Source organism: Tinamus guttatus, unplaced genomic scaffold, assembly GCF_059628265.1.
Source record: "Tinamus guttatus ecotype Peru unplaced genomic scaffold, ASM5962826v1 Tinamus_guttatus_pri_ptg000477l, whole genome shotgun sequence".
Lineage (NCBI taxonomy): Eukaryota > Metazoa > Chordata > Aves > Tinamiformes > Tinamidae > Tinamus > Tinamus guttatus.
The window spans coordinates 639443-665471 of record NW_028289011.1 but is presented as its reverse complement, the minus strand read 5'-3'; positions in this window follow the sequence as shown (position 1 = coordinate 665471).

Below are 26029 nucleotides of genomic sequence, written 5' to 3'. Positions count from 1 at the left end.
GACCCCAAATTTCTCCTGCAACCCCAATGTCCCCACACCTCAGGAGCCAAGGACTCCAACTCAACCCATATCCCCCCTCTACCCCAAACCCCAGCCTCAGTTGCCTGGCACCCTCCACCCCAGCTTGCCCCTTACCTGGCTGATGTCAGCTCCTCTTGGCTGCTTTTCACTTGGGTCTTCAACTTTTCGGGGATTCCTCCAGAATCCATGAGCTTTTTATGGTCCTGGTCCTCCTCCTGCAGCCTGTGCAGGGAAAGGTCACTGGTGGGGGTTAGGGCACTCAGTTGGGGCACCCCAATATGGGGGAGAAATTACGCATCCCCATTTGGGGAGAAAAGGGAGCTGGGGGCACCCAAACCTGCGGTGGTGAGTCCAGAATACCCCAATATTATGGGTGAAATTCTCTAGGGCACCCCAATATTGTTTGTTTGTTTGTTTTGAGGGAGAAATATTGGGTAGGGTCTCAAAAAACTAGGAGTGACTCCAATATGTGTGGCGGGGGGGAATTTGGGGCACCCACATACTTGGCAAAAGGGTCAGGGCACCCCAACTTTTGAATGAAGGCAGCTGGGAGCATCCCCAATACTGGGGGATTCCAGGGAACCCCAATACTGGCAGCCAGGGTTGCTTTGGGCACCCCAATGTTGGGGGGATCTGCGGCACCCCAGTATTTTGGGTGAAGGGAGCTGTGGGCACCTGCACTACAGGGAGGGGTCTGGGAGATGTCGGGGGCACCTCAGTATTGGCCGTGCAAGTAGCTGGGGCCCAACAATACCTGGGCTGAAGGGAGTCTGGGACACCCCCAATACTGGGGAGGGCTCTGGGACACCCCAATATCCAGTGTAAATGGAGCAGGGGGCAGATCCATATTAGGAGGAGCCTGGCAGAAGTTGGGGACACCCTAACACTAGGGGTGTACAGAGTGGGGGGGATCACCAATGCTGGGGGGGTCTGTGGCACCCCACAACTGAGGGGAAAGGGACCTGGGGGCACCCTCAAAAGTGGAGGGCTCTGCGGTAACCCAGGACAGGGGTGAAAAGAGTTGAGGGAACCACCAGAACTGGGGGGGTCTGGCAACAGTATTGGGGTCTCTGGGGACTCCTAATATTAGGGATGAAGGTTTCTGGTGGCATCCCATTACAGAGGTGGCCCAGGGTAGCCCAAAATTGTGGATGAAGGGATTTGGGAGCAACCCAAACCTGAGTGGGAAGTGGGGCAATTCCCTCCCATATCAGGAGATGGAACCTGGGGAACTCCATTATGGGAGGGTCTCACCCTTCTATTGGGTTAAAGGGAGCTGGGGGAACCCCGATACTGGGGGAGTCTGAGCTACCCCAATATGGGAGGAAGGCATTAGAGGGCAGCCCAGCACTTAGAAGATCCTGGGGCACCCCAGTACTGGGGGGAGGCAGATGGGAGGCACCTCAATAGTGAGGGGAGTCTGGGGTACCCCAGAATGTTGGATAAAGGGGAACCTCATACTGGGGGGGAGATGAGCATCCCAATATCCATATTAAAAGGTGCTGGGGGGTCCTAGGGCACCCAATATTAGATGTGAAGGGATTGGGGCACCTCAGTATTGGGGGTGAAGGGATTTGGGGGCACTGCAATCCTGGGGAGGAAATGGGACACCCCAATATTGGCTGAAAATGTAGCTTGGGGCACCCCAATCCTGGGCAGGGTCTGGGAAAGGTTGGGGAGAACAAAACACTGTGGGGGTGAGGTGGATTCACCCCAATACCAGGGGTGTCTGGGAGAGGTTGGGGACACCTCAGTATTGGGAGTAGAGGGAGCTGGGGGGTGTTTGGGACCATCTGCAGAGCCCCATTTTCCACAGGGAGCCTGGGGGCCCAGGGACACCCATGGGTGCCTGGGGGGACACCCTACCTCACCCCACACTTTGAAGTGTCTCAGCAAGGCCAACAATTTCTGATTGATGTTGGGCTGCTCTTGCGGAGATGGGGTAGGTCAGGGCAGAGGCAGGGGCACCCTGGGGACCCAGCACCGCTGGGGACATCCTGGGGACAACTCTAGGACCTGGCACCCTGGCACGTGGGGGAGCATCCTGGGTACTGCCCCCAGCTCCTCCTGCGGCACCCACAACACCCAAGGCTGCAGCAGGACCCTCCGGGCACCCTGTCACCTCCACCCTGGAGAGGCACCTGCTCACCTGGGTCCAAGCAGAGCCTGGGAGCATCCTCCTCCTCTTCGTCACTTTCTGCAGCTCCTCTTTCTTGTAGAAAAGGTCCTGGGGGACAGTGTGACAGGGTGGCACCATCGGGGGCACCTGTGGGTGCCGTGCAGGCAGTGGGACACCCGTCAAGCACCCACCTGCCGTGCAGAGCGTCGTCGCTGCCCTCCTGCTCCAAGTAGATGCTCTCCTCCTCTGAACAGTTGTCCATGTCAGCAGAGTCATCTGGGGGCACCCATGGGTGAGCACCTGGCTGGGCTGCCCACCCGGGGGATGCTCCCGTGCCCCTTTTCAGCGGGTGCTGCCCTGTGCCCTTGGCCATCCCCATTCCTTGCTCTTCCCCTCTGACTCCAGCGGTGTCAGCGGGGACTCGGGGCACCCGTGGGTGCCTCAGGGGCCTCACCTGGCATCCTGCTCTTGTCCTTGTGGTCCATGCGCCGCTTGAGACTTCATCCGAATCTCGGTGTGGGGCACTGCCACGTTCTGCGCGAGCACCTGCAAACCTTGGGCGCTGGGCACCCAGGAGCTCCACACTCGCCTCCGGCCTCCCGCATGCACCACGGACCTGGGTGTCTGCGAGCTCGCTGCTCACTCTGGACACCCGCAGGCACCTGAGGACCCTGGCATCGGGATGCCCCCCAGCCGGTGCCCACACACACCCGAGGGCCCAGGCGTCCGGGCGCCCGCATGAACCCAAGGGCCCAGGCTTGCAGGTACTGGCCTGCAGGCACACTGGGGATAGGAACCCCCACGCACCCAGGTGTCCCAGCACCCGCACGCACCCCAGGCACCGGGGCACCAGCCTGAGGGCACCCGAGGGGCGCATGCTCTGGGGCAGCCGGCAGGCACCCGCCGGCACGTGGGTACCCAGGGGTGCAGGGCACTCGGGACACACGGCCCCGCAGGGACAATGTGGGCACCCCTGCCCTGAAGGCTGCAGGGGCTCGGGCACGAGCTCTGGGCATCCAGGCTGCACGGGGGAGGCTGCTGTGGGTGAAGGGGCCAGGGGAAGGGCGGCTGGAGGGTCCCGGGCGCCTGTGGCAGGAGGGATCGGGGGCTGTTGCGGGGAGCGAGGGGCGCTGGGGGCAGGAGCTGTGCGGTGAAGGGTGCTGGGGTGAGGGCCAGGCGGGGAAGGGTCCTGGGCACCGGAGTCTGTGGGTGAAGGGGGCTGGGGGCAGCTCAAGGGGGAGGGGTCCTGGACGGGGGCTGGGAGGGAAGTGTCCTGGGGGTGGGGGGTCCTGGCAACAGGGCCCTGTGGCTGCTGGGGGGAGGATCAGGCTGGGGAAAGGGAACCCAAGGGTCAACGGTCCTGGGGGTGGGGGCACAAGGGGGAAGGCTCATAGGGCCTATGGATCAACTGTGCTAGGGGGGGACCACAGGGGATGGGCACTGAGGACAAGGACGCCCAGGGGAACCGTTCTGCAGGTGGGAGCCCATGGGTGGTGGCTCCGGGAGGGGAGGAACTGAGCAGATGGGGACCCCCTGGCTGAAGTGTTCAGGGGGTCGGGGCCCTATGGAAGAAAGGTCCGGGGAGCCGGGACCCACGGGGAAAGTGCTCGGGAGGTGGGGGCCCATGGGGGAAGGGGCCGCGAGGTTGGGGCCCATGGGGGAAGGGTCCAGGGAAGCGGGGCCCACGGATAAAGGGTCCAGGGAAACAGGGCCCATGGGTAAAGGGTCTAGGGAAGCGGGGCCCAGGAATAAATGGTCCAGGGAAGCAGGGCCCACGGATAAAGGGTCCAGGGAAGCGTGGTCCATGGGTAAAGGGTCTAGGGAAGCGGGGTCCACGGGTAAAGGGTCTAGGGAAGTGGGGTCCACGGGCAAAGTGTTCGGGATGTGAAGGTCCATGAGTGAAGGGCCCAGGGTAGGGGGACCTACGGATGAAGGACCCAGGGGATGGGGACCCATGGATGAAGTGTTCAGGGCCTGGGGCCCTATGAATAAAAGGTGGAGGGGCTTGGGGTCTTCGTGTGCTGTATCCACGAGGTGGGGGCCCATGGGGGAAGGGTCCAGAGGTTTGGGCCCTTTGGAAGGGCTCAGGGAACCGGGGCCCAGGGGTGAAGGCTTCAGGAGGCGGGGGTCTACAAATGAAGGGTTCAGGGAATCGAGATCCAGAGGTGAAGGCTTCAGGACGCGGGGGTCTACAAATGAAGGGCTCAGGGAACCGGGGCCCAGGGGTGAAGGCTTCAGGAGGCGGGTTTCTACGAATGAAGGGTTCTGGGACCCGGGACCCAGGGGTGAAGGCTTCAGGAGGCAGGGGTCTACGAATGAAGGGTTCAGGGAACCGGGACCCAGGGGTGACGGGCTCCATAGGTGGGGGTCGATGGATAAAGGGACGTGGAGGTGGGAGCCCATGGGGGAAGGGTCCAGGTGATGGGGCCCTATGGGAGAAGCGTGCAGGGGATCGGGGCCCATGGGGAAAGGGCTCAGGAGGTGGGGGGTGATGGGGGAAGGGGCCGGGAGGTGGAGGCCCACGGGTGAAGGGTTCAGGGGAGGGGACCCTTCCGAGGACGGGTGCCGGGAAGAAGGGTCCAGGGACGACGTGTTCAAGAGTTGGGGGTCTACGAATGAAGGGGTCAGGGAACCAGGGACCACGGGTCATGGGTTCAGGGAAACGGGGCCCACAGGGGAAGTATTTGGGAGGTGGGGGCCCATGGGGTAAGGGTGCTGATGGGGGGGGACCCTTAGTGATGGGTACGGGAGTTTTGCGCCCGTGAGAATTGGGTCCTGCAGGTTGGGGAATACAAGTTGTGGGGTCTGGGGTCTGGGGTCCACGGGGGATCATTACTGGGGGTGGGAGCCCACGGGTGAAGGGTCCAGGGCAGGGGGCACTACGGAAGGAGGACCCAGGGAAGCAGGACCCACGGGAGAAGGGTTTGACAGTTGGGAGCCCATGGGGAAAGGGGCCGGGAGGTGGGGGTCCACGAATGAAGGGTCGAGGGGAACAGGGTCTTCGGGTAAAGCATCCTGCAGGTTGGGGCCTTCGGGTGAAGGGTTCAGGGGAGGGGACCCTTCCGAGGACGGGTGCAGGGAAGAAGGGTCCAGGGACGACGTGTCCAAGAGTTGGGGGTCTATGAATGAAGGGGTCAGGGAACCAGGGACCACGGGTGTTGGGTTCCATATGTGGGGGTGGATGGATAAAGGGATGTAGAGGTGGGAACCCATGGGGGAAAGAGCCGGGTGATGGGGCCCTATAGGAGAAGGGTGCAGGGGACCAGGTCCCATGGGGAATGTTTTCTGGTGGTGGGGGTTGTTGGGGGAAGGGGCCGGGAGGTGGGGGCCCACGGGTGAAGGGTTCAGGAAAACAGGGACCACAGGGGAAGTATTTGGGAGGTGGGGGCCCACGGGGTAAGGGTGCTGATGGGGGGGGACCCTTGGTGATGGGTGCTGTAGTTTTGCACCTGTGAGAATTGGGTCCTGCAGGTTGGGGAACACCGGCTGTGGGGTCTGGGATCTGGGGTCCACGGGGGATGGTTACTGGGGGCAGGGGCCCATGGGTGAAGGGTCCAGGGCCGGGGGCACTACGGAAGGAGGGCCCAGGGAAGCAGGGCCCATGGGTGAAGGGTTTCACAGTTGGGAGCCCATGGGGGAAGGGGCCGGGAGGTGGGGGTCCAGAAATGAAGGGTGCCGGGTACCAGGGCCCACGGGTGATGGGTTGCATAGGTGGGGGTCTATGGGCTCCTGGGAATGGGGGTCCATGTTTGAAGTGGTCCTGGGGGGGCCGTCCCATGGATGAAGGGTCCCCTGGGCCTAGCCGTGGGCCTGAAGCAGCCTGATGTTTAGCGCAGGCGGCTGAGGGATCCTGGGGACTTGTTCCCACGGGTGAATGGTCACAGGGACATTGGCCTGGGGTGGGGGGTCTTGTGGGTGGGGGTTCTATAACGATACACACATGGTCAGATGTTTTGGGGATGAAGGGACCTGGGGTTGGGAGCCCGAGGTTGAGGTGCCCAGGTGGGACGTGTCCCTGAGTGGGGGGCCCTGGTGTTGAGGGCCCGAAGGTGACGGGTCCAGCTGGTTGGGACCCAGCAGGGAGGGCTCGTGGTGCAGGTGGCCCCACAGCGAGGGCTCCTCGTGCTGGGACCCCCAGGGTGGCAGGTCCCGGTGGCAGCGCCCCAGGGGCACTGGGTGCCGGGGGCCGCAGGGCGAGGGGCGCCGCGCGCGGGGGCACCTGTGCGGGGGCTCGCGGGGCCGCGGGCCCCGTCTCCAGCTGCAGCTCCGGCGTGAGGGGGGCGCTGGGCCCCACGGCCCCCTCCAGCTCCTTGGAGCGCAGCACCCGCGGGGAGCCCTGTGCCGGGCTCGGTGTCACCAGGAGGCACCCAGCAGTGCAGGGGGGCAGGGCCCCCTTCCCCCTGGAGCCCCAGCCACTCCATGGAGTTTCCCTCCTGCCCCAGGAGCCCCTGGCAGCTCTCCAGACCCACTGGAACACCCAGCTGCACCACAGGGCACTTATGGGATCCCCTCCAGACCCATGTCTGCACCCCAGGGCAACCACTGGAGCCCCAGGTGGCTTGGGACCTGCCTGCACCCTGGGGCAGCCTGGGAACCCCACAGACCCACTGGGATCCCCCTATTGCACCTTGGGGAACCCTTGGTCTTGCCCAGACTTCTTGGTACTCCCACCTGCCCCTGGAGCTCCATGGGACCCCCAGACCCTTTCCGACCCCCTGTGGCACCACAGGACACTCTGGGGATCCCCAGTCCCTTGCAACCTACTGCCTGCACCCTGGAGCACACAGGGGACTCCACCAGATCCTTTGGGACCCCCTGTTGCAGCACAAGGCACCTTTGCCCCCCTGCAGCCCTCTTGTCACCCCCAGGCCTGCACCCTGAGACACCCTTGTTGCCCTCCAGACCCATTGGGACCCCCCACCAGGTACCCTGGGACTCCCTTGCTCACCCAGACCCTTTGGGACTCCCCTGCTGCACCCTGGGGCACCCATGGAACGCCCAGAGACCCATCAGAACCCCCTGCCTGAACCTTGCGGCACTCATGGGACCCCAACAAACCCCTTGGGATTCCCCTCTTGCACCACAGGGCACCTTTGGAACCCTCCCCCTGCTACAGATGCCTCGTAACCCCCTGCCTGCATCCTGGGCACCCTTGACCTGCCCCCCTGCCCCACACACACCCATTGGGACCCGCTCTTGCACCCTGGGCACCCTTGGAACCTCCCAGACACACTGAGATCCCCCTGCCTGCATCCTGGGCCACCATTATCCATTGGGATCCCCATGTTGCACCATGGCAACGCCAGGCCCCTTGGAACCCCCATGATGGACCCTGGGACACTCACGGGATCCCCAGATCCCTTGGAATCCCTATATCGTAAACTGGGGTACCCACGGGACACTGCTGACCCCTTGGGACACCCCAGCCTACACCCTGAGGCACCCATGGGCCCCCCAGACCCTTTGCGGCTCCCCTGTTGCACCCTGGGGCATCCTTGGGGCTCCCAGACCCCTTGGGTCCATCCTGCCCATGCTCTAGGGTACCACTGTGCCCCTCAAGACCTGTTGGGACCCCCTGTGTGCACCCTGGAGGACCCGTGGTCCCTTTGGACCCTTTGGGACCCCCCCGTTGCACCATAGGGAACCACTGAACCCCCCACTCCCACCCCAGACCACTTGGGACACCCTTGTTGCATCCTGGGATCTCCCCAGGCCCATTTAAACCCCCATGTGGTACCCTGGGGCACCCACGGGACACCATCCCCCCAACTCCTTGTGACACCCACGTTGCACCCTTGGAATCCCCTTGGGACCCTCCTGCCTGCAGCCTGGGGCACCCCTGGGCCCCTCCAGGCCCCTCGGAATCCCCCTCTTGCACCATAGGGCGTCTTGGGAAGCCCCTGGAACCATTTCCCAACCCCTGCCTGCACCCTGGGACAGGACCCTTGTGCCCTTTGGACCCCGCAGTGCTCTGGGACCCTCACCAAAAGCCCCGACGATCCATCTCATTGGTACCCCCTCCCACCAGCTCTGCCCTGCGACAGCGATGGGACCCCCAGACCTCAAGTGCCAGGGGCCCCTTCGGCACCTTCCCCACAGACCTCTTTGAGCCCCCCAGATACCCTGGTGTCCCCCCCGGGGGTAGGAACCCTTCGGTCCCGGCTCTCCCACCAACAGGACCCCCTTGGGTCTCACCTGGGGCTCGGCAGTGGTGGCGTCAGGGTTCTTGACCACTCTGCGCACAATCCGCAGCCTCTTCAGGAAGGCTCTGAAGAACCTGGGGAGGATGGGGGGGGGCAGTCAACGGACAGAGCGGGGCCCCGAAGCCTGGGCCCATTCCCATAATCCCAGCAGGAGAGATGGGGACCCCGGGCAGGGCGCGCACGAGCACATGTGTGTGCTGCAAGCAGGTGTCATGGGCATGTGCACGAGCACCAGCGTGTCTCACACACGGGTGACGTGAGGGTGATCACAGGCACCCACGTGTCTCACACACGGGTGACGTGACCATATGCATGAGAACACGTGTCCTGCACACGCAGGACGCGAGTGTGCTGATGAGCACACACGTGTCACAGGAGGCACGGGTGGCCGTGAAGACTCGCACGCCTGGGGTGCATCTCCCGTGTGCAGCGCACACACTCGCCAGCTCGCACGCACCACGCGCACGGATGGCCGGGCTCACGCGCAGCCCCGGGGCCACGCGGGCCCCTGCCACGAGTTGGCAGGAGCGGGCGCAGCGCACACGCACACACGGGCGCGGGCACTTCCGAGCACGTGCACACCCGAGCACACGCGCGTCCCCGTGCTCGCTTACACACACGCACTTGTGCGCAGGCATCTCTCCATGTCTGCAGACAGGCGAGTGTGTTTGTGGGGCCGTGTCACATGGGAGGGGACGCTGGGAGGACAATAGTGGCAGGTCCCTGCACCCCAGGGCAGGGTGGACAGTGACGGGGACCAGGGGTGGGGGTAGATGGGGACTGGTGGGACCCTGCACTCAAGGGCGGGGGGGAGACGGCCCCCACAGGAAGCGGCACTGGGGGGAAGAGACACCCGGGGTGTCTGGCACTCAAAGCAGGGGGGTACCCGGCCCCAAGGGGGCGGCTCTGGGGGTGCCACGGGGGACGGCAGCACCCAGAGGGGCCCAGCGGGGCCGGCACCCGCGGGGCCGCTCACCTCGGCACGCAGCCGGCCGAGCTCCGCTTCCCCATGGCGGCCGCGCGCAGCTCCCTGGCACCAGGCGCCGCCGCTCCCGGGGGGCCGCGCCAGGCCGGGCTGGGCCGGGCGGCTGCAGCTGTGGGGCCGCCGCCTGCCGGACCGGCCCGCCGGGGCCGCGCGCTCCTCCGCCACCTGCCACGCGCTCCCGCACAGCCCAACGGCCGCTGCCCACAACAGCCAGCAACGGCCCCAGCCTCCGGCTGCGAGGCCGCGGGGCCCCGGCCGGCCCCTCGCGCCTCGGGCCGCCTCCAGCCGCCGCCTCCCGCGCTCCCGAGCGCCTCTGGTCGCACGGGGATCGCGCAGGGATCGGTCGTGCGGGACTCGCACCGCCCGCAGCCGCCGCCGCCCGCCGCGCGCCTCGCTGCGGCCCCGGGGCCGCCGCCGCCTGCAGCCGCCGCTGCCCAACGGCCGCGTCACGCGCTGGCCCCGCCCACGGCACGCGCCGCCACGCCCCCAGCCTCCCGCCGCGCGCTCATTGGCTGCTTCTGCCGCTGCCCCGCCCACCTGCCAGCAGCAGTACCTGCCCCGCCCCCGGGCCCCGCCGCCGCCACCTGATTGGCTGCAGATTAATGAATATTCGATAACATCGGTAACATTGGAGCCCAGCGCTGCGGCTGGTGCCAGCAGGGGACGATCCTCTGTGGGCTGGAAATGTCCCCCTGCAGAAGCCTCTGCTCCCGCCACGGAAGAGGACAGGACACCTGCCCAGGAGCAGGAAGTTGGTTCGTTTCCTCCTGCTCCACGGGCTCTTCACGGGGAGTTAATCCATGCACCAAATGCCCATGGAGAAGCTCCTGGGATGCAGCGGGGTTCAGTTCCCTCCTCTGTGCTCCGCAAGTTCACAGGAGGTTTCCCCTTGACTAAATTTTATGTCTCTCTGCATAGGAGCTTCCTGTCTAAGCTCGTAATCCACAGGGATGGAGAGAGGGTGGCGGCTGGACACACACAGACACCTTTGGACTTTTGAAGGGACAGAGTGGTGGTGGGGTTGTGTTTCCATGTGTTTCCTAAGTAAAGCAGGACAAGGCAATGGGCAGCCTTACGCCAGACTAACCTCCAGAAAAACACTAAGTTTGTGTCTTTCTTCTGAAGCTGGGGTCAACAGTACACCAATGCACCCAAGGGATTGCAGCATGAAAGGGCCTCTGCTCTGCCTGTGCGCTCTGTGGGCTCCAGGGCAGGAGGTCAGAGGCCCAGCGTGGTCTTTCAGGGACCAAGGGCTGCATTCGGGGTTCATGTCCCTGGGAGCACTGCCATGGGAGGTGCAGAATGGTCTCTGAATTGAATGCCTGGGGCTGTCGCACAGGTGACAGTGCTGATGACAGATGCCCATCCTTGTGAAAGGGAACCTGAGGCTCCAGGAGAGCTCAGGGGAACCCCGGGGATGCCTAGGGGTGGCAGTGAGTGCAGTCTCACCAAACATGAGGCAGCCCATGGTAGAGTCCCGCAAAGACCGCGCAGCAAATGCAGGCATGCCTGGGGAAAGGAGGGCTCGGCAGTCCCTGGAGAAGCAGGGGGGACCCAGGAGGCGCAGGGAAGGAGGACTGGAGAGTGATTCATGCACTCGCAGTGAAACACCACAGGCCGGTGCTAATGCACACCTGAAAACATCTCCTGCTCTTGCAAGAGCGCAGGGGTCACTCTGAGAACCATTCAAAAGCCTGGACACGTGCCAGCCGTGCCAGTCGTGAGCAGCCCTGTTTGGCCAGGTCTGCTTCCCACCCCAGCCACCAAGGCCAGTGCGGAGTCAGGAGTCACCCATGGCCTTAGGGCCCCACAGCCCCACTAGTCTTTTCATGGAGATTTTGACAACAACTGACAAGGGGAGAAAAACCTTCTGAGGGGTTTATTTGGAGTTGACAATGGCTGTTGCCACCTAGGGCTTTTGTGGGCACATGGCTGCTATGGGGCACGACGCAGCAGCCTCTCTGTAGCCCCCAGGACACAGTGTCCATCGCTCTGCACCAGCCCCGCTCCAGGGATCCTGCCGGGCTCTTTCACCTGCGCCACTCCTCTCGCTGCCCCGCGATGCAGCAGCAGCAGAACGCTCTGCTCAGAGCCCGAAGCGCCGTCCTGAGCCGCGAGCGCCATCGCCGGGGAGCCGCGATGTCCGGGAGGGCAGCGGTGCCAGCGGTGGGAAGCAGAGCTGTGGGCAACGGGCTGCACGGGCGCAGGGCTGCACCTGCCTGTCCCTGCCACCAAGGGCTTCCCAAGGGGCTGTGGCCTCAGCACAGCAGCCCCCGAGCACTTCCTGCTGCCGGCCCCGGTGCCGCTCGCTGTTCCAGAGAGACCCGCCGTCCCCAGCAGGGCTCTCCACTCGGGTACGTACCTGGCTCAGTGTCTGCCATGGGGCTGCAGGAGGATGAGGACTTCTCCTCTTGGGGCTCCGAGGCCTCCTGCATGGACAGAGCAAGAACACGCACCCGTCGGCCATCAGCTGCTGCTGATCAAGGTACCGGTGCCCCTGGTTACACAGGGTCAAAGGGTTCGGGGCTGGGGGAGGCTTCCCGGGGCTGTGCGTCCCACGGGAAGGGACCTGCGGCTGGCACGGCAATGGGACACGGCTCGTTGCGGGGCCACAGCAGCAGGGCTGGGCAGGGGCCGTGATGCACAGGGGAACAGAGGCAGATGGGGGCATGTGTGGCACAAGGGGGTTCGTGCACTGTGTGCGGAGGGGGCTGCTGCTGGGGCTGCCCCTTCCCTCCTCGCTGGGCATCCAGGCCCCAGGGCTGAACGTGGTGCAGGGGTGGAGGGGATGTCAGCCCTGCACCTTTGGCACTTGGAAATGGAGAGGACCCATCATCTCCCCATGGCAGACCGCACAGGGCAAATGGCTGGGGGTGACAGTGGGGCACCGTGGACAGGGGGATCCCTTGGGATGGGGCAGCTCTGGGCATGCCCTCTGCACCTCCCCCCACACAGCTCACATAGGAGCTCCCTTGGGTCGTGGGGACAGGTGACATGCTCCATGCTTACCTGGGGAGCAGGGCCTGCAGCCTGGAGAGAAGCTGCTGCTGTTGCTTCCTGCAGCAGAGATTCCTCAGCTCCTCTGGGCATTGCTGGCTCAACAGAGGGGCTCTCCACCTCACCAGGTCCCTCACTGGCAGCCTCTGCTTGTTTGATGTTGGGCAAGGAGGACACCTTCTCCAGGTCCATCTCCCTTTCCGCAAACAGGCTGCGGAGGCTGGGTCTTATCCAGGCCAAGGAGCTACTTTCCTCCAACTCCTCCTCTGGCAGAAGCTCTTCATCACCATCCTCCTCATCATCACTCTGCTCTGCTATTTCCTCCAGGTCTCTCCTCCATGTTTCAATGTTCTGCTGGGGGGCATGAGCATAGAGGCGCTCCAGCACCTCCCACTTGCCCTTGGCATCCTTGAGGAGCTCCACTTGCGTGATCTCCGGTTTCCACAGGTTGTGAAAGGAGTTTCTGGCAAGGAGCTAGGAGAAGAGAGGCAGAATTTTTGAAGGGAGCTTCTTTTCCCAAAAGGAAAGGTCTCTTGGGGGATTTTCTGCCAGTGTTGGGACAACCCGGCTGTCACAGCGTGGCACCGGGGTCGGCCCCAGCATCAGGAGGGCTCCCACCTGGCCCAGCCCTCCCTTGCACTCACCTCCTTGGGTCTCACATTGAGGGATCCTGATGCTGACAGGGAGAAACGCTCCCCATGGCCCTCCTCTTCCTCGCCCTGGCTCTCCTGCAGGCTCTGCTCCTTCCTCAGGAAAGTGACTTCCCGGATCCGTGCCAAGCTCTGCCCCGTGCGGGCCAGGCAGCTCCTGTCGAGCTCCTCCAGCGCCTCCGTCTTGACGCTGAGCACCCCCAGGTACCGCGCGGTGTTGTCTTCATGCACACGCAGCGGCCTTCCTTGCACGTGGCAGGTGATGCCCACAGGCTGTTGTTTCGGGTCCTGCCCTGCTGGTGCTTGTCGTGGTGTCCCTGTCCCACCATCCTTGCCTGGGGAAGCTGGTGTCCCAGCCCTGCTGACCTCCCTTTCTTCCCCATGAGCGCAGGGATAAGGCCCTTCCTCAGCTGCAGGGGCTCTTCCTTGGTCACACTCCATGGTCTGGAGCAGCCACGAGCTTGCCTGTGTGCCTTGATCGACGGTGTGTGCCAAGGCATCAGGCTGTGCTGGCTGCTGGCTGGCTCCAGGGCTCGCATCATCAGGATGGCTCAAGGGGGCAGACCCCAGCCCCACGCCTGCCTCCTCCAGACCCACAGCAGGAGGTGTGGGGCCATGTGGGACAGGCCCCTGGCTCTCAGATCTCAGTTCTGTGCCAGTTTCTTCATCCATGCTCTGAACGAGGCTGACAGGCTCAGGCGAGAAGGGCCATGGGGATTCCAGTGGGGCCATTTCACTGCAGCACCCGGCAGTGACGTCTTGTGCAGAGCTGGGTGGCAGCACTGCAATGGAGGAGCTGCTGAGTCCAGCCTCCTCCGAAACACCTTCAGCTGCCATCGCACCCTGCTCGGGATCATCCGGGGCAGAAGAGGCCGCTGCTTCTTGAGGATTCTCCATCGCAGGCACTTGCCCTTCAGGAGGAATGCTCTGTGCTCTCAGGAAAAAGGAGGAGCTTCCCAAGAACGGCTGGCTTTTCAGGGATAGACTCATCCTCTCATCATCCCCTTGAAATATCCTGCCTTCTCCCACTGATGATGTTGAAGACTCAGGCCTGGATTGAGGCAGGAACTGCACATGCTCTTGATTTACCTGGATGAGAGCACTAGTTTCTTGCTGGGGTCTTTGAAGTGGAGGCAGGGCAAGACGTGATGGCTTGAGCTTCTGCTCTTCCCTTCTCTTCCCTGAGTCCAGAGCCATCCCAGCACCAGGAACAGGTGGGAAGCATTCCCTGGCAGCAGCTTTGCTGGAATTTGCAGCCACCCTCTCCAAAGCCATGTTCATTCTGTCCAGGACTTTCCTGGCCACCTCTTCCTTGTCCAGGGCAAAGGCCCTGCCTTTGGGTGAAGACCTGCAGGATGTTTCCAGAGCAGGCAGCTTGGTGTGACTTGCAGATCCTGCTGGTTTCACTGCAGAGTCCTCCAAGCCTCCCTGTGTCTGCCAAGCTGCCTTGGCTGGGAGAGGTGGGAAGCTGGGCACGTCTGATGTCCCCGCTTTTCCAGGAACCCTGCCAAGACGTGTCCTGCTGGGTCCTAAAGAACTCTTCCTTACAGGGCCGGTGGAGGGATGCAGATCTTGCACTGTGCAGAAGACATCACTGGCCTTGTCCTCCACCGCCTGCAATCGAAGCCCACCACACAGGCCAGGTTACTTTTCCTTTTCCCTCCCTCCATGCTTCCCAGATGGATGCTTGGCTGTCACCGCCGCTCAGCTCTGTACCTGTGCGATGCCATGTTGGGAGCAGCGTGAGCCCTGAGGGCTGGGCAGCGGCGACAGCCAGTCCCTTCGGTGGGACGAAGCTGGGGTCCGTCTGCGCTGCACTGCTGCGGGCAGCTCCTGCTGGCCCACCTGTGGGGAGAAGGAGGCCTGTGATGGGGACACTTGTGTTGGTACGAGCAGCTCCAAATGACGGGAAACCCCAGCCTCGTGTCGGAGGGAACCTCCTGGCGGAGCACAATGCGACTGTGCGTGGCCTGGACCTGTTTTCTGCCCTCAGTACAGAGCTCATGGGGTTCATGCGGGCCTTGGAGCATCCAGATCATGGAATCATTATGTTTGGGAAAGATTTTCAAAACCATCAAGGCCAACTGTAAGCCCTTCAGCACCACGCCTGCTATACATATCCCTACATGCCTCATCTACACGTTTCTTGAACACTGCCAGGAACAGTGACTCCACCACCTCCCTGGGCAGCCTCTTCCAATGCTTTACAATTCTTCCCATGTGGAAAGTTTTCCTAGTATCTAACCAGTTCCTCTCCTGGTGCAACCTGAAGCCATTTCTTCTTTTCCTGTCAGTATTTTAGAGATCAGCCTCCCCTCACTGCACCTTCCTTTCAGGTAGTTGTAGAGAGCAACAAGGTCACCCCTGAGCCTCTCTTCTCCATACTAAATAACCCCAGCTCCCTCAGCCGCTCCTCATAAGGTCTGTGCTCCAGACCCTTCACCAACTTTGTTGCCCTTTGGAAATATTCCAGCACCTCAACGTTTTTCCCATGCCCAAATCTGAATACAGTATTCAAGGTGCGTCCTCACTGGCACTGAGTACAGTGGGAGGGTGTAGGTCAGACTGCTTTTCCCACGCCCAGAAATACAAGTGCCCTCACTAGAGGAGCTCCTGCCCCACTATCGTGACCCAGGGCTCCTTCCTCGCCATCCTCGTGCTCTCCATGTGGGTCCTGGCCCTGCCTCCCACCTCTCCCTCCAGCCTCACCACTCACCTCACTCGTGCAGTCTTGTGCACTGGAATTCCTTTCCGTGGATGAGGAGCAGGAATTACCCTGCTGTTCCTTCTCCATCTCTAGGAACCGCTCTGAGGGTCTCTCACACGGGCACCAAGGGGAGTTGCTCCCTGCTGGTTGCGCCGCAATCCTCAGAGTGAAGACCCCAGCAGGGACACGGTCACCTTGGGGACTGCCCCATCACACTGGCCTGTGGGTGTGATGCCACCCCCATCACAAAGCCCTGGGAGTCGCCATGGGGACACCAGGCACCGCATCGTTTCCTCCTCTCCCCACTCCTCAGCAGGTTCCTGGGGCGCAGGACGAGTTGTCCTCTCCACAGCTCTGCGCTCCCCGGGCCTTGCAGAGGCTGCCCCTCGTCAGGCGCTCCATAGCAGACACCCACCATGAGGCCACCCCTGTCCTCACCCCTGTGCTCTCGATTGCCTCTTGGTTCACCCCAAGGCAGGGCTCCCTGCATCCCGCTGCTCCCTCCCTGCGCTTCTCTTTCCCACATCACCCCGTGGCTATTCCTTGCCATCCCAGGCCATCACTTCCTCACCCTTTTTGGAGTCCTCCTCCTCCCCGAGTTGCTCCCACTTTGAGGCTCTCCTCACCAGCGTGGCCACCTGCTTGACCATCAGGTCAGCACATGGGAACAGCCGCGTTTTGCACCCCCCCAGCTCCATGTGACACCAATCCCAACCGGCCACCAGGAAAAGACAAAACACTTGGGACTCTTGTGCTTAGGTTCCCAACATGGGCTTGTTTCTGCCCACACTCATTTACCACCCCCGAAATTCCTGCCCTGTGGGTGCAGCACTGAGTGGCAAGAGTGGAGAAGGGAGTTAATACCATTTATTAATTGCAATCAATATGTAAAGAAATTGTTCTTGTCCCCATCTAGCTTCCCTGCCTAGCTAAGAGACATTAGCTATCGTCTTAATATGTAAGAAATCATTTTCGGTTTTATTGGTATGTACAGGGTTTTTAACAAGGTTCTAGAAGGGGAAATGCGTGGGAAGAATATGGCAAGTGTAGGAGAACAGTTAAAGGAAGGGAAAGAAGGGAAAGCATGGAAAAATTACTAAAAGCATAGGGAAAAGTGCGAAAGTGTGGCAAATGAGTGCAAGAGTTGGAAAATAATAGATGGCAAATGTAAGCTTTGGAAAAGAAATTGAAATGGCGGGAAGAGGTGCAAAAATATTTTGAGAAGTGTCCAGATAATGGAAAACAGGGAAAAACATGGGTAAGGAACGATAGTGTAGGAATATGGTCAAAAGTGTGGGAATGGTTACAAAAGTGGAAAGAGTGTGAAGTGATGGGAAAAAAGGAAAGCGCAAAAACACCAAGAGCTCAGTAATATCGAGAACACATGGGAAAAGAAGGAGAGGTTGGGTAAAAGATGGAAGGGTAGGAAAATCTTCACAAGTGTGGGAAAATGGTCACAAGCATGGGAGGGAATAATTGTGAAAGAGAAGGAAAAAAAGTCAAAGTGTGGGAAAATTATCAAAGTAGTGGAAAATGTGGGAAAAATGTGGGAAGAAGTGGCAAAGTGCAAGAATACTAGTGAAAATGAATCTGTGGGGAAAACACCCAAAGCAGGAGAAAAACAGACCGTGTGTGAAGCCTTGTGGAAGGGTCCAGGGTCCCCCATATCTCCAGTGTGCCCTTGCCCTCAGAAGGCGTCTGCCCCCAGGGAGGAGGGACGCTCCTGCCTTCTTGTCACCGCCAGGTGCCTGCAATGTGCCCCTGCTCTGCTGCCTGTTGCTGAGGGTCCCCAAGGCAGCCCCGCTGTCTGCAGACCCCTCTCCTACCATGGAGCAGGCCTGCCTGCGCGGTGCCTGGAGACCCCAGCAAGGCTGCGCTTAGAGGTGAAGGTGTCACTGTCCTCGGTGAAAGTCTGATTGGGGCTAAGGGCAGGAAAGGACAAGAGACAAGGACAAGCAGTAGCAAAGGGAATTTCAAGAGAGTTTAAGGACAAACTAATAATAATTTTTGTAGCTGAGCAGCACTGGGACAGGAGCCAGGAGTTTTCCCTGGTGAAACCACCTACCAACCTGATACAAGAGTAAAGTTAGCCCTTCCCAGAGCAACCTGGTTGCCTTCCACCTCAAGAGGAAAGCCTGTGTTCAAAAGGACAAAGCAGGGGATTTTGTGAACTCTCGCTTTAGCAAGGGCATTGGAAAGGTTTCTTATAGTCTCCTTCTAGTCGAGTTGTGAACTGATCTGCAGAGTGGACCATAAAGCAGGTGGATGGAGTATCAGGCTCACTGAGAACAGTGATCAGCAGTGCAGTGCTGCCAAGCGGCAGCTGGCTATTAGTGGCATCCCTCAGTGATCAGCATGTGGGACAGGACTGCTTCATCATAACATCATAACATCAAGTTACTGAAGAAGTCCCTGGACGTGGGCAGCCTGTGATTTGGCGGCCTGAGGTCACCTTTAGCCCATTTCCTCTTCATTTCCTCTAGGGGTGTGAAGAGTTTCAGTGGAGGGAGTGATAGAAGGTGTTAAGGGTGCAGCGACTAGCGCAGAGACCTTGGGGTAATGTGCCTCTCCCATTTGTGAAGCACACTTGACTGGAGATAAGGAGGACTTGGCCTAAGGCAGTGGTGGCATCCAGTTGTTTGGACGCTGTCAGGAAACCACTCCAAAGGGTCCTGGTTTTCCTATAGGTGCCCTGCTGTATCTGCTAGAGACATGGGGTTGTGCTGGACACCCCAGGCAGCCCACCTCTCCCTGTGGGCCTGTTTTGGTGTCACTGAGTCAAGTGCCTGCACTGATCGACATCAAGTGCTTGCAGTGTCTGCATGTGCCTCAGCTGCCCAGTCGAGGAGCTCTGGTGGCAGTGGGCATCCGGTGTCCTTTCAGGTCACCAACTCCCTACCTGGTCCCCAGTTCATGCTCTTGATGGAAGTAGGTGCATGCCTTCAAGCACCTCGCTCGCTTTCAGTGTCACCATGTACTTGTGTGTGAGCAGCTGGCTTTCCCCCTCCATCCCCAGGTATTTAAAAGGGAGCATAGAGCAGGATCTTGCTTGCACACAGCCTTGCTGTGCTCCCTTCTGCCTGCACAGGGGGAATCCCACCTCCTGGGTGCTTTTGTAGAGCACATGGGAAAGATCTGAATTCCCCTCCAGCCCAGGGTCTCCTAGGCCAGCCTGAGAAGCCCAACCTGGCTCATCTGAGTCAATACCTGAACTCTGGGAAAATGAGCTCTCTTCTCGCCCCATCTAGGGGTCTTGCCCAGCTAAGAGATGCCAATAGGGTCTTCCAGAGTGGGACATTCCCACCTCTTGCAAATAACCATCCTCTGATGAGAACAACTGCAATGCTGGCATCAATCTTCCATCAGTGCTTAGACAGGGATCACTGCTGATTATTTCAGTCCATTCCAGTAAACACTCCCCAGGAGGAAGGAGCACGAGGGATGGAGATATTCATGAGGACAGCTGGGCCTCTGCTCCTGAGCTGGCTCAGGCTCCTGGGATAGAGTGAGCTCATGGCAACCTGTTGATGCTGCTGAGAGAGAGGTTTGTCCAGGAACAGAACCAGTGCCAGGAGGAGCAGCGCTCTGGGCACTGCCTGCTCAGGCTGCCAGAAGATGAGAATGATGAAGCACGAACAGAAACAGACACAGGAAAAGAAAAAGAGAAAGGAAAAGACACAGAAAGGAAAAAAAAAGAGAGAGAAAGAAATGAAACAGAAACAGGAAAAAAACAGAAGCAGACAGAATAAACAAAGAAGAGAAAGAAGAGAAAGAACAAAAAGGAATAACAAAGGAGATGGAAAATACAAGGATAAGAGATAGAAAACAGAAAAAGAAGTAAAAGAAGATGGGAAAGGGAGTGTAGCATCCCCAGGGCCACGTGTGAAGGCAAGTCCTAGATGGACTTTATACTGGCCCTCTCTTGTCCCTAGGGTCTGAAATCGTGGGGCTACACACACAGACCTGCAGTGGGGATGATTTTTGTGCCAGAGCTCGATTGGAAAGAAAGACGCAACACTAAAACAATGATACAGGAATATATATTTAAACAATAACAATAAAAATAACAATAAAATAAACAGTAACAACAAAAAACCCAATATCAATAAAACTAACAACAACATCAACAATATGAACAAGAACAAATACTGGTATAAAAGGCTCTTCAGAAAAATCCAAATAAAAGGTTATGGCCGGAGTCCTCATGCCCAGCGCTTCCTGGCAGCAGTCAGAGTGAAGGGGAGCTTGGTCTGCAAGGGAAAAGGAGGCATCAGCAGGGCCGAGGAGCGGCTCGGGGGCTCCCGTGGAGCAGAGGCTCTTTGGCGGCTGCGCGGGCTCTTTGGCAGCAGCGCTGCCGTCATTGGTGCCCTGGCAGAGGCTTGGCGTGGCCAGCGCAGCCCAGAGGCCGGCAGAGGGGCTGAGGCAGCAGGTGCCCAGGCCTTGGGCGCTCCTGCGCCCTGTGCAGCTCTGCCCCGGCGCCGCGGCCCGCCAGAGCGCCCGCACACCTGGGCCAGGCTCCCGCGCGGCTGCTCCCCAAAGGCAGCGCGGAGCAGCGCCAAGGGGCCGGGCACAGCCCCAGCTCTGCCCGTGCAGCCGGCAGCAGGGGCCATACCTGGGGGCTGCAGCCGGAGCTCTCCCAGTCCATGGGCTCCTCCTGGCTGCAGCCGCCCAGGCCACTGCTCCCCATCATCTGGAAGAGAGCAAGAGACCTTGGTGGCGATGTTGCATGGGGAAGAGGAAGGAAAGGGCATCCAGTGGCTGCGGGGGCTGTACCTGGCTGCTGCCATAGCTGAGCCACTCCATGGGCTCAGATTCATTTCCTGCTGGCCCTCTGTCCATATGCAGGGCCTGCAAGAGAGAAGGAGGCGTTTGCAGGGCAGGACCGAGAGCTGGAAGTGTCTGGACCCAGGATCTCTCCTTATGCAGTGAGAAGCAGGAAAGTAGGAAGAGTCTAGGCTCAACCCCAAATCTTCCGTTGCAGCCGGCTGCAGGGTTCAATACCTGAAGGGCAGAGCTGGAGTATTCCCACTCCATTGGCTCCTCATCCTTGCAGCCAGCCAGTCCTTGTGTGCTTGCAGTCTAGAAGAGAGCAGGAGAGCTTGTGGGGACGGTCATGGTGGCAGCGCTGGCTCTGTGCGTGGGACCTCGTGTCCCCTGCGTGCGCAGGGCAGGTGGTGCACAGAGCCAGGGCGCCAGGCTCAGGCAGCAGCCCCCGAGGCCTTGGCCGCTCCTGGCCCTGGCGCAGCTCTGCCCCAGCACCCAGGCCTGCCAGAGCTCCCTGCCACCTCTGCCACCAGCCCTGCGGCTGCTCTCGCAGAGCCAAGCGCCAGCCGTCCCCGCACAGCCTCTGCCTGCACGCACAGTACCTGCACAGAGCTTTCCCACTCCATGTCCTCAACTTCAGTGTTAGCCATTTTCTTTCACTCTCCTGAGTCTGCAACGGAATGGAATTGTTTACATTTGCAGCCATAAGCATCAAGTGTCGTGTCCTGGCTTTCTGTCCTCCCCCGGAAGGCAGTGCCCAGGCTACCCTGGAGCCCCGCAGCTCCCCTGCATCTTGTGGGCACCATGGGTGGCCCCTGGTGCTGCGCGGCCCTGCTGCTCACCTGGCCTTGCTGCTGCGTGGCCAGCACTGGGGCCACTGTGATGCGCAGCCCTGGGAAGCATCCGTGTTCCCGTGGCGATAACTGCCCCTCTGGGATGTTCCACTGCTGCGTGGGGGGAGGAGGACAGCGGCAGGGGCCAGGGGGGCCACCGTGAGGAAGGGTCTGCGTGTGCTGGACTCCCCCTGGCACTGCTGAGCCTGGCAGCACAGAGCAGTGCGTGGCCTTGGGCTTGCTGGGTGCCAAGGAGGGCTCCTCATGCAGCCCAATGGTGCTGCTGGTGGCTGCCTGCCCAGAGGCTGGGCTGCACTTGGGGCTCTGCTTCCCCCTCTGCAAGCAGCCTTGAATGCTTTGATCTTTCTTCCCTGCTCCCCTCCTGCCCTTACAGCCTGATGGACTCGCGAAAGTTTTGTTTTCCATGGTCGAGACGTGTTCCTTGGTAGTGCAATGAGCGCAAAGGGCAGTTGTGCCCGGGGCCAGGTGTGCATGTTCTCAGCAGAGCCCTTGTGAGTTGGTGGTGGCCTGGGAGCCCCTGGTGCTGCTGGGCTCCTTCTCTTGTCCTGCCACGCACCTTGCAGGCGCCATGTGCTGTGGCTGAGAGCAGCCTTGGTGCAGCTCCTGCACTGCTCCCCCTGCCACGGCTTCCTAGGGCTGCAGAGGGCAGAGCAGGCACAAATGTGCCCTCAGCTGCTGCAGCTCTGTCCAGCACTGGGCTACGATGGTCACTTGCTAACAACGGAGATGGATTCCTGACACTCGAGTATGAACCGTAAAGCCAGGAGCAGATGGAGCAGGAGATCCCCCTCATGCAGGGGAAAACCCTCCAAAAGCTAGCAGCACAATCCCTGCACCTAAGTGCTGGAGCCCAGAGGAGCCTCTTGCTGCTGGCCAACTTGCTTGCTGGCATGCCACAAGGGGCTGCTGCTGGACAGAGAAACCTCCATCCTGGTCCCCAGATCTTGGCATCACTCATTCCAACGGAAATGCTCTTGGCATCTCTGACATCACAAGCTCAGAAACAAGAACCCTGCTTATCCAGTGTCACCTTTTTCTAAGTAAAGACCAAACTTGGTAAATATATTTTAAGTCACTGACTTTCCCAAGTATGGAAATCTGTGCTGTGCTTGCTGAAGCCAAGGTGCCCGCTCCTTTGAGTCTTTTGGTGCTGGTAGTGCGATTGCAGACTGAGTGTTTGACTCCAGTATTATCTGGGGCGATGGGCCAGGGATTACAGACCAGAGGGGTTTTACCCTCCTCTGCCTCTGCCTTTCCCTTCCCCAAACAGTCTCAGAATACCGAATTGGGAACATATCAAACCCTGGTTGCTTTGGCTCCAGCATCAGCTCAGCACAACCCAAAAAGTTAATTTATGGCATGAGAGTTTGGCCATGTGTGGAGACGCAATGTTGCTTTTAGCGGAGGATCTCTAAGTTGTGTGCCTGTTCCTGTGCTGCTCACGGTGGCATTGGGGAGGCCGGTGCGCAGGACAGGAGCTGCTCCCTGGGGCAGTACAGCCCCGCGGCGCAGGGGACAGGGACACTGCATCCTGGGCACCTGTGCAGAGCAGGGGGGGTCTTTTCTCCCCTTTGGAAGCAGCTTGGGAAACAGCCAGATACAGGGGTGGAAAGCAGGTTTGGTTGAACTTCCCAGCAAGTGAACAAACTCCCAAGAGCTGAGTGCTTAGCTCTAGGTTAGGGGATCAAGTGCAGCACGGGCAGGTACCAGGACACGTAGCCCCTCTTCCCCCGCACACCTCAGCCCCAGCCCAGCGCCCTCCTGCCAGCAGCCCGTGTGCTTGCGGTGCGCTCCGCGAGCCGCCGTGCCGGCCTCTTGTGCAAGCGCTGTGGCCTCCAGGGCCTCCGCTCCAAGGAGCCCCATCTCTATTGAAGCCATGGATGAGAAGCCCTGTGTCCCTGTCCACGTGGACATCCATGGGAAGCCGTTGCTGTCCTTGGACAGCACAGGGACACGCTGCCCTCACCAAACAGAGTCCCCACAAGGGGTCGCAGCACCCGCTCCCCACAGCCTCTGCAAGGGGCAGTGTGGGGCTGCTGGAGCAGTGCAGCAAGGTGTGCGGCCAAACACACCCGTCTGCCAGCCAAGGCAAGTGCCCTCGCGCAGCCCCTCTCTGCACGAGCTCCGGGGCATGGACTGGTACCAGTTGCCGCCAGCATGGCCAGGCCAATCCCTGGTCGGAGCTGCCACTCATTCCTTCCCATCCATTTCAATTGCAGGGTTTTGGTGACCTTGGGGAGCTTGGTCCTGCCTCTCCAGGCCCTGTGTCCTTGGGGTGCGACGGCTCCCCTTTGCCTGTGGCTTGGGCACTGCAGGGACACATTGTGTGCAGCTCCTGGAGAGTTGAGAGCTGCCGCACGGTGAGGCTGGGGCTCCTTCCACTTTGCACATCCCGTGGGACATGTGTGAAGGTCAGGTGAAGGAAGGTTCTGCACTTAGGAATTAATAGCAGGTGGATTTTTAATTGTCCTTGGTATAAGTATCTAATTTGACACATATTCAGGATGCCCTGAGGCCTTCCCATGTCTCGTACACAGAATTGCTAGCATCATACATTAGGGAAGCACTGCTTGTACCTGGTAAATGCTAGGACATTTCTTCCTGAATGTGCAGGGTTCTCATCCTTGCAAGGAGTTTCCTTAGCACAGGGTGCCAGGTTAAGGGGAGGTGAGAGATTCTCATGGTCCATCCTCAGGAGGTGTCATTCCCGATTCTTGCGCAGCTTATCAGTGCTAGGCCGTGTCAGTTACAGCATTAGGAGGAAGAAGACATGGCTGCGATATGGTCATCCTCGTAAGGTGATCCTGCCAGAATCTTCAAGTAAGTTGAGTAAGATTCTCCGCTCCTTGAACCTCGAGTGAGTTGTGAGCTGTCAGTGGGTGCCTCCAGAAGACTTCCCAGTCCCCTATTTGAGCAGTCCTTGAAAAGTACATGCAATTTCCAATACATGTTTTTGTGGCATCAGCGTCTGTTTGTGCTTTTTACACCCCCATTCTATACATATTGTTGGAGAGAGGAAGTTAAGCAGGGCAGGTGATTTATCCTAGGCCAGAGGAGACAAGTCTGTTGCTGTCAGAGATTTTGTGTGCAATGTGTGGGTGTTGGGGGCAGCTTTTTAGTAGGGTAATGCTGCTCAGCAAAATGTGTGAGTAGCCGTGGTGCCTGTGCTGGGAAGGGAGGAAAGGAAGCAGGGGCCATATTTGGGTCTTCACCAAGCATGCAATGGTTAGTGGTTTTAGCTGTGAGGCCTGTCTTTTGTGGGAGGTGAATGAACAGGGTGTCTCTGCTAGTAGCACGGTATGAGAAGGCTGGTATAATTGTTGGGAGGGAATGAAGCAGAGCAAGCAGGTGTTGTGAGGCTGCCCTCCTCAGAGAGAGTGCAGGTTTTGTTCCAAAGCCGTGTTGAACAGGACACGGTTGTGCAAAATGACACTGCTGGTAGCAAGGAATAAGCAATTATGGTATAAGAGTCAGATGGAGAAAGAGAGGACAAAGAAAGAAGGAAAGAAGGAAGGAAAGAAAATAGGAAAGAAGGAAAGAAAAATGGAAAGAAGAAAAGAAGCAAAGAAAGAAAGTGAGAGAGAGAGAAAGAAAGAAAGGGAGAGAGAGAAAAAAATGAGAAAGAATGAGAGAGACAGAGAAAGAGAGAGAAAAAAGAAAAAGAAAGTATAAAAATAAAAAAAAAAGAAAAAAGACAAAGACAAGGAAAAAGATGAAAAAGAAAAGGAAAAGAAGAAGGAAAAGGAAACAAAAAATAAATGAATAAAAAAGAAAAAAGAAGAACAGGAAGAAGAGTAAGATAAAAAAAAAGAATAAAAAAGGAAAAGGAAAACGAAAAGAAAAAGAGAAAAAATAGAATAAGTAAAAAGGAAAAGAAAAAGAAGAATAAGAAAAAGAAAAAAGATGGCAAAGGGATTGTGGCATCCCCAGGGCCACATGTGAGGGGAAGTCCTAGAAGTACCTTTTCCTGGACCTCACTTGCCCCAGGGGCTGGAATCTTAGTGACACAAAAATGCATCTTCAGTGGGGATGATTTTAGTACCTGAGATCACCTGGAAACAACATGCAACACTTAAGCAATGATACAGGAATATATATTTAAACAACAACAATTAAAATAAAAAATTAATAAACAATAACAAGAAGAAAATTACAACAATATAATCAAAAATAACAACAATATTATCGACAACAACATTAACAACAACAAATGCTATTATAAGCGTCTATAGAGAAAAATCCACAGAGCAGGTTATCGGTGACATCCATGGGCCCAGCACTTGCTGGCAGCAGCCTGGGTGAAGGGGAGCTTGGCCTGCAAGGGAAAAGGAGGCGTGAGCAGGGCCGAGGAGCGGCTCGGGGGCTCCCGTGGATGAGAAGCCCTGTGTCCCTGTCCACGTGGACGTCCATGGGAAGCTGTTGCTGTCCTTGGACAGCACAGGGACACGCTGCCCTCACCAAACAGAGTCCCCACAGGGAGCTGCAGCACCCGCTCCCCACAGCCTCTGCAAGGGGCAGTGTGGGGCTGCTGGAGCAGCGCAGCAAGGTGTGCGGCCAAACGCACCCGTCTGCCAGCCAAGGCAGGCGCCCTCGCGCAGCGCCTCTCTGCAGGAGCACCGGGGCATGGCCTGGTACCAACTGCCGCCACCATGGCCAGGCCAAGCCCAGCATGCAGCTGCCACTCGTTCCTTCCCACCCATTTCAATTGCAGGATTTTGGTGACATTTCA